Raw genomic sequence first — 8,782 nt, 5'->3', positions numbered from 1 at the left:
TTATTTCAAAAAACTTTTTTTAAACTTCGGAAGATCAACAAGAATGACTTCTATATAATCCCTTCCAAAACTACTTTCAACTTAAGTCTGTTGGAAGGGACTGAAGCAATTTCAAATTCAGTTGAAATATCATGAGTACAATTGTTGTGATAGCTTCATTATGATTTGGCAAAACATTTGACTTCTAGATTGTTCACAAAGTTTCATAACACTCACATAAGAAAAATATCTTAGCCCACTGGCACTCATATTTTTCAGTAGACCTGAACCATTTTCAAACTCAGCAGATATACCATTAGAAAAAGCGTTCTGATCAAGTTTCGTGAGGATTAAGGTAAACATGTAACTTCTGAAAAGTTCCGAAACATTTTATTTAATTTGACAAAGCAACCTAGTTTTTGAACGCAGTTAAGTAATTTACCCAATGGTCATTTAGACCGATTTCTTGCAGTGTTTCGTGAATATTGGAAATAAATGTTTTCTCTATAGTGTTAACAACGGACAATGCAGGAACGATGATTAACAATCGGTAAATGTAATCATATAAGCTCACCGTAAGCAAGTTGTGCTCAATTGATCTAATATAGACTCTTGCTTAGTACATGTGTGTAAGCTATGACAGAGCACTGTGAACAGGGTTTTTATTGAACTATTTTGTTAATAGACTCGGGTCCTTTGCTTTCCAAGCTGTTTGATTAAAACTCCTAAATGCAATTTCTTTTTTAGTTGCTTACATACACTGCAAAATTGACAAAGTATTTTCATCATAATAAAACAATAATAAGTATAAAAAATGCATCTTCTGACAACAAACTTGTTGACCAGACAGGGGTTTTCATAGGAAAGCAGAAAAATACTTATTCAAGTGCATAGTACAAATGATATTGTTCTTGTTTTCTATATGCTTTCGACATGACTTAGTTTTGATTGAACACTTCTCACTACCAACAGACCAGCTGTCTATAATCTTCCTTGTTAAGAAGAACTCTTACAGCTCTCAAACAGTAGTTGAAGTGTGAGGTCATGACGTGGTATTAACAACTTCATTCTGCGGTATGTAGAGGGTGAGTATTACATTATTACAATTTAAATGTGCCAATAAACAAATGAAACTGAAAGTTTTTATAGACAGTGATCGCCAATGACTATTCTGAGTAAAATTTTCTTTGTGCAGACATTTTGATTTTGCGAAACAAATAAATAAACGAATGGATTTTTTGTATAATTCACAGATAATTTTGAAGGAGTCTGACGGACTTCCTTGACATAAAAACACGGAGTCTGAGTCTCATTTCCACGAAACTGACAGTTAGTGTCGAACACTGTAAATGTATAGGAGGTCTAAAGCATATTCAAACATAAAAGCAAACTAGTATATTTCGTGTTGATGTTTTAAATTAAAAAGTAATCAATCTTTACAGTCCTCTCAACATTTAAACGCAACGTAAGACTTTTAACTGTGCATTTTTGTAATAAGTAAGTTTGCCCTTTGTGTGTATATAATAGTATATATTATAACATGTAAAGAACAAAAATCTGAAATAAAAATAATGTTTTTAAGTTTTTTTTTATTGCACATGCATACAATTATTTCACACAGTGGATAAAAATCACCAGTGACCGATAATTATAAAGCACAGAGTCGTCATTTACAAATTACAAATGTTACTATCTATTGACCTATGATGGTATGAGACACGTTCTGGATAAACTGGGCTTAATGCATGTGCGCATATGTCTATTCGGGACAAGACAGATATTAGACCGATGGAAATACGGATGAACGGAAGGACGGACAGACAGTTTAAATTATAGGCGATTAGACGTCCATTATGATTCTAGTATAACCTCCTTTACTTTTTACCGGTGGTATTCAACATAATGAAATTGTTGTTGATCAAACTGTTGATCCAGCTATTTAAAATAAGTATTTGTATGTATAAAATAAAAATGCAATACAATATAAATACCTGATTGACAGCGCAGCGTGTGCAACTGACAGAGGCGACCAAGATACTTCTGGACTGCCATCCGGCCTTCATCACCAGCGTACGGGGCGTTCTAGAGATCAAGGTAGATCCCGATGTGCATTGTCTTATACCATGCTAAAGAGTTATGTTTAACGTTGCAATTGGTATTTTTGCGCCGTAACAAACATAATATGAAACATTTCATAACTAAACCTGTATTATGGTGTTAACTGCTGCGTGAGCGCACCATTTACGAACATGGATGTTGAATTGCGGTATAACAATCACTGACGTCACTATTTCTGGCTTCTTCGTATGTTGTTGTTAAATGGTATGTACGCGCACCATCAACCAAGCAATGACATAAATGTTGCATAGTGTTATCAATAACGTGACTTTTTCTGGTTTCTTCTTCCCATTAACTCCATGGAGCAAACATCGCACTTTGACTATACAAGGAGTGTTGGGCCTAGGTAAAACCAGTACTTTTTGTCTTTATGTGAGATCTAAAGAACACTTCATGAATATATCTAGTTCTGGCTACTATAACTTTAAATGTCGCTGTTTATGATTTTTGACTGGCGCGACTTTATAGTTATGGACCAACCCCATTAGGAAAGTCAACCAGAAATTCCCGAAAAGTTGACAGTTAACAAAGACCGGTCCAAAACAGCAATCGCACATTCTCGGCCCTTTCCGTCAAACAACGGATAAGTACCTCGAAGGAGATAGTATGAATACACATTTCGGAAGCGGTATTGCGGTCTACCTACGTGGGCCTACGCGAATCAAAATTACATAGTAAAAACAAACATGGCCGGTTTTGCGAGTTGTTCGCATTTTGCAAAGATGAAAATGGGGATTTTCTATGCTCTGAAGCCAGAGCAAGTACAAACTCTACAGGAATTATGGACGCCATCGTTGTTATTGTTTTTGTTGTTGTAACATTCTTAGAATGGTATCACGTGGGCGGACTACTTTCAACCCGTATTTCTCCCGAGTCCGATTATGATAATCTGCGAGGGGTACCGAATGCCAAAACAGCTTTTAGGTTACAGTATACTAAATAACCGTTTCGTGTAGGGCTGTACTCTCTAAAAAAATGTCATAGTTGATTCGAAGGCATGTTGTACACTTTAAACTATTGTTCTGGTTTAATCTTTTGGAGAATGTAGTAGGGCATAAAAAGATGATCACTACTAAATCCCTGAAATATGATAAACTTAGACACTTTAGTAAAACATTGCACTGAAAAAGGTTACATTCCACTAGAAAACGACCGGGATTTTTTTTGCAAAAACAGTCGATTTTGACTTTTGACAAGTTCTTTTTTGGTTCGTACATGACATATCTTTTTTATTGCACAAATCGACTCCGCTTAGAATGGCCTTTAATAAAAGGTATGGTTATGGGGGTCTCTATGTGCAAAATGTTGCATTTATTTTCGCTTAAAGATGTCGCTTTTACATTGAATTATACAGGGAAACTATTTAGTATATTATGACCTTTTTAAATGCAGTTATTGGCCCATTGTGTACACACCGGTCTTACTGACCTGTGTACTAACGCGCAAGGAATTGTGGGTAGCACTTCTTTTACAAGTGGAAAGTAAAAGCGAAAGTAAGTCAAGTAATCGTGCTTCTGAAAATCGCTATCAGTCTTAATAGAGATTCAAAATTTAAACAACATTCCATTTTAAACACATATTTTACACCGTTTTTCTCATTATAAAAAATATTCATTCCTACGCGCAACTATTTTGGCGGAAGCACAAATCCCCAAATCAGGGGAATGTGATGCGTCCTAGCATAGAGGTGAGAATAACGTAGTGACGTCACCATCTATGTATAGAATGGTTATTGGCCCAAATCAACCACTTGATCGGAAATACTAACATTTTTCACATTTAACTGATATATTCTTTCGCAAAATACTATCTTAAACATTTAAAATTTATCTATTCTGCTCTTACATATCGAGAGAAACAGCGATGTGACAGACGTCCTCATTCTATACATAGATGGTGACGTCACTACGTTATTGTCACCTCTATACTAAGACGCATCACATTCCCCAGGTTTCGGGAATTATAATTCCGCCAGAGTAGTTCTGCGTATGAATGAAAATGTTAATAATGAAAGAAAAATCGTTTTTTAGTGTGTGTGTAAAACGGAATGTTGTTTAAAGAAATGTTATTTAATTGTATTTAAATGTGATTTTGAATCTCTATTAAAAGTTTAAAACTGATAGCGATTATCAGAAGCACGATTACCTCACCTACTTTCGCTTTCACTTATAAAAGAAGTGCTACCCACAATTCCTTTCGCGTTAGTACACAGGTCAGTAACACCGGTGTGTACACAGTGCAGACTTCCTTGAAATGCGAATCTCCTGAGATTTCACGGTCATATGACGTTATTTCTATTTTTAGTAACATACCATGTGCTAAAGTGTTTTCAAATTCAGAATTACATTTCCCGGTATTTTAGATTATTCTGGCTTGTTTTGTAAACAAATTGTAGTGTAAATACAAACTCAAAGTAAATATTATTTAAAGCTACCTGATTCACAATGAAATCAGTCTAACTCTTATAATCCACCAGACGTAAGTTGTTAATCACAAATAATAGATTTAAGAAAACGAAAGTAATGTTTACAATTTCAGCAAAACATGTCAAGGTCGATCCGAAAGTATCCAAATGAAAACTCGTCACGTGACAAAGCGACAATGGCGTCAAAATTGTGAATTTCAGACTGATGAGAGTTATTTTCATCTATTGTAAGATGCGTTTGAACCATTTGAACCTTAAAATAATACCCGATGCAGTAATTTATATTAATTCACCAATATATGCAGAAATGTATCCAAGAAAATGAAGTGTACGCTGAAGTTCCTTTAGCTAGAATATATCCATCACGCAACGGCAATCTCACTATTTCTTCGTGGAATGGCTCATATATAATTATCTCCGTTGTCTCAGAAACGTATGACCTATTGCTTTATTTGTATATGACATTAATTTTAAAAAGCATTTTTCGTCGATTTACATGAAGCAACAATTCCTTCTGCGTGTAGACAAAACTTCGCAGAAATTTCTCCACTATATGTGGTAATCTGCAATTGTTTCTAAATATTTCAGGGTAAAGGTCAAATGGTGACGTATTGGCTTGAAGGTATGACGTCATCACGGATGGAACCATTAGCATCACGTCCTTGAAGCAGTGGGCAGGACAAGGAGGCTTTAATCAACGATTTATTATTTGTTATGCCTAGTCATAGTGTTATTGTGCGTCAGTAGTCGACATTCAATTTGTGACAAGTTGCCATTAATTCCGGGCACGTTGAACCTCGATTATGTACCTTGCTGATTTATGCACGTTGGACTCCTATTCTACATTCAAGTGTGCAAGCTTCAAAACAAGGCGATATAAAGTGGCTCTATTACTTAGTTATTATTGAACATAATGATGAGCACATATCTGTCAATAACCTTTAAGTTAATATTCTCATATATAAAATAGAGCTTCATGACTAAATATACCCGGACCGCATTGTCAGGACAACAGCTTTGTCACTTGCAGCAGACAGGTCCATGGCATAGACCATAGTCCAAGGGCACATAACTAAGACGAACATGGATCACTGCATGTTAAGTATGAGTCTTGCAAATCTGCCTTTCATATTGATGAAATGATATATTTTAAGTTTCACTTCAATTGCAAGAGAAATTTGGGAGTAATTCGCTTAACCTTCAACTTAAAACATTGTATGCTTCGGTCATAAAAATGCTTAAGTTCAAGGCATGTAGCTGTAGAAAGAACTTAAGTGCCTTCAGCACTTTGATTTTATATTACGAAATGTATGACTACATCGTGTGACGTCATTACTCTGACAAAACACACCAGTTTGAGTTAAATTCTCTGGATTGTTTCGGACGTGATGTTTTTAAACAGTAAGGCACTGAGTATGAAAAAAATCACCTGCACATCCACTTCATGCATAGGCGGATCCAATTAGGGGGGGGGGGGGGGGGGCGGGCGGACGCGGCGTACGCCCACGGTAAAATCGCCAAAGTAAAGTCAGTTCATTAGATGTTTCACACTTAACTAGATCTGAAACACCTATTTAAACTTACTATGCACTTTTTTGGCATTATAAGAAAGTACTTTGATGAAAGTACATAAGGCGTGACATGCTCGAGAAGTGGTTGTCAACGCCTTCAAAATCACTAAAATCGTGGAGCTTCCAAAGGGCTTCGCCCCCCTGGACCGCATAGCAGGGCTTTGCCCTGCACCCACCAGGGGCCGTAGCGGTCCCCTGGACCTCCAGCAAATCTTTCAATATCCCGCCCCCCCCCCCTAACCAGAAATCCTGGACCCGCCCCTGTCATGGAAATTACGTTAAAGTTCAATTAAATTGTTTGTGAAATGTGTTAGGAAATTCACTCCACAAACTTTTATCATTTTATACTTGCCATGAACATTGCGAGTTCAATGGCACAAAACTCAGCAACATATGAATTATTCGGCATGAAAATGTTGTCTTGAATATTAACAATCCATGGTGATTATATGTTTAAAGCTTCAGTTTAATTGCTTGAGAAATGTAGAAGAAGTTTGCTCCACAATCGTATGAGATTTTTTTTGGAGACAGACATACACGGGAGACGGGTGATGCTCCCCAAAGTTTTTTTTTGTCACAATATTGCACTATATATTCAGATAAAAGGAAACGTCTTGAGGGCACAGTAGTTGGGGGGACAATAATTTTGTTATAGAAAATTTCAAAGGGGCATAACTCTGTGAAAAATCATTCGACCTGAACCCGATGATAATATGCACATCTCCTCTTGGTAGTGAAGCTTTCCATAAAGTTTCATTGAATTCCTGTCATTAGTTGCTGAGAAATAGCCCGGAAAAAAATTGTGCACGGACGGACCGACGAAGCGGCGACTATATGCTCATCTCCTCTTGGTAGAGAAGCTACCCATAAAGTTTCATTGAATTCCGGTCATTAATTGCTGAGAAATAGCCCGGACAAAAATTGTGCACGGACGGAAGGACACACGCACGGACAGACGAAGCGGTGACTCAATGCTCCCTCCAACAAAATTTTGGGGGAGCATAAAAATCAATTAACCAACTAACAGACAGTGTGCCTGAAATATGCCCCTTTTTTAACTTTGTGTGCTGGGGCATAATAACCTTTTAACCCTATCCCCCATAAGATGCAAAGTGAAAATGGCTTTTGCAGACAGCATAAAACCAGAACAGCCTGCGAGTAACTCGCAGTCTGTTCAGGTTTAATGCTGTTTGCTGCTCATCAGTATCTAAGGGTTGGAAATGAAGCCTGAACAACCTAAATCTAGTAAGAAAGGTTTTTAATTACATGTTACTTTCTTAGGGACTACAAATGCGTGAAAAAACGCATCAAAGGGGTAAAGGATTAAGGTCTGTAATGTAAAACAAATCAAAGTGTGTGCATTATTATGGTCACACAACATCCTCTATGGCGCCCAGTCCACATTATCCTAACAAATGTTGGCATGTTAGGGTTGCATAGTATTCTTTTACACAATTCCAAAACCTGTGTATCATGTTTCCTTCTAAGGTTTGACCTGGTGAACTATTTTTTGGATGCTCTTGACCTAGATTCAAACTAGGCCAAGATATTTTGTAATATCCATTTTGACAAAGTTGCATCAAGATTGAGTTATAAATGTGGCTTCTGGAGTTACAACCATGTACTCCTAAGATTTGACCAAGTGACCTTGTTTCTGAACTTATGTGACCCAGATTTGATCTAAATATAATTATCATCATGATAATCATTCTGCCCACGTTTAATTGAGATTGAGCCATATATGAGGCCCCTGGTGTGGTAACCTACTGTTAAGAAATATATAAACCAGACTAAAACCTGGCCTATCTATTGTAAAGAGAAACTTTCTGAACAAGTTTTATTGAGATTTAGTCATGAAAGTGGCTTGTAGATTGGTAATAAAGTTCTAAGTTTGACATCTTTACCTAGTTTTTTAACACAAGTGATCCAGATTATAACTTGGTCTAGATCTTGTAAAGATAAACATTTTGGCCAAGTTGCATCATAACAGAGTCATTATTGAAAACTCTAGAGTGGTATTAATTTTTTTTTATAGATTTATCCAGGTTACCTAGTTTCTGGAACACATGACCCAGATTTAACTCGACATAGATATTATCATTATACAAATTCTGACTTATTTTCATCAAGATTGAGTCATACATGTGGCAACTAGACTGGTATAAAGGTTTGAACTGGTGGCTTAGGTTTTGAACGCAAAAGCCCCAGACTCTAACTCAGCTTAGATATTGTCTAAATAGACATTCTGACAAATTTTCATCAAAATAGGAAGAACAAATTTGACAATGCACAACAAACAAGGCCGGACATAGGATGGCCCGTGAGTATGTTAAACTTTCTTTAAAAGCAATATAAGCAGTAACCTTACTATATTCCCAAAATTCCTTAAAAGTTTTAAGAATGAACAGGTTTTGATCAAAGACTGATTGGTAGTGCTAACAAAACATGTTGTATAAATATTTATAAAGAAAGTTATAAACGGGGGCTCATTTAAAGTGTGGATAAAGCTAATAAAATGGTTCAATAAAATGTATTACTGAGTGTATTTTCATATTGTAACTGTTCTTTAGTTATGGATAAATTGCATTATTGCTCCTAAATACTCCTTATCTTAACAGCATGACGTATAACTTGGATCAATTTATTTCCAAAATTAGGGATGTCTAGTATATTTATTTCTATATTTAGA

The 8,782-nt window shown here is 36.2% G+C and overlaps 1 long non-coding RNA gene across 1 annotated transcript; it reads left to right on the top strand.

The window, feature by feature from the left end:
• The first annotated feature begins 4,643 nt into the window (after positions 1-4,643).
• Positions 4,644-5,534, top strand: LOC127876339 (uncharacterized). Its single transcript, XR_008047810.1, has 2 exons — positions 4,644-4,749; positions 5,111-5,534. It is a non-coding gene; the product is annotated as an uncharacterized LOC127876339 (long non-coding RNA).
• The last annotated feature ends 3,248 nt before the right edge of the window (positions 5,535-8,782 follow it).

The sequence above is a fragment of the Dreissena polymorpha genome, chromosome 4, assembly GCF_020536995.1.
Source record: "Dreissena polymorpha isolate Duluth1 chromosome 4, UMN_Dpol_1.0, whole genome shotgun sequence".
NCBI classification, from domain to species: domain Eukaryota; kingdom Metazoa; phylum Mollusca; class Bivalvia; order Myida; family Dreissenidae; genus Dreissena; species Dreissena polymorpha.
This window is presented reverse-complemented; position numbering and strand designations above follow the sequence as displayed.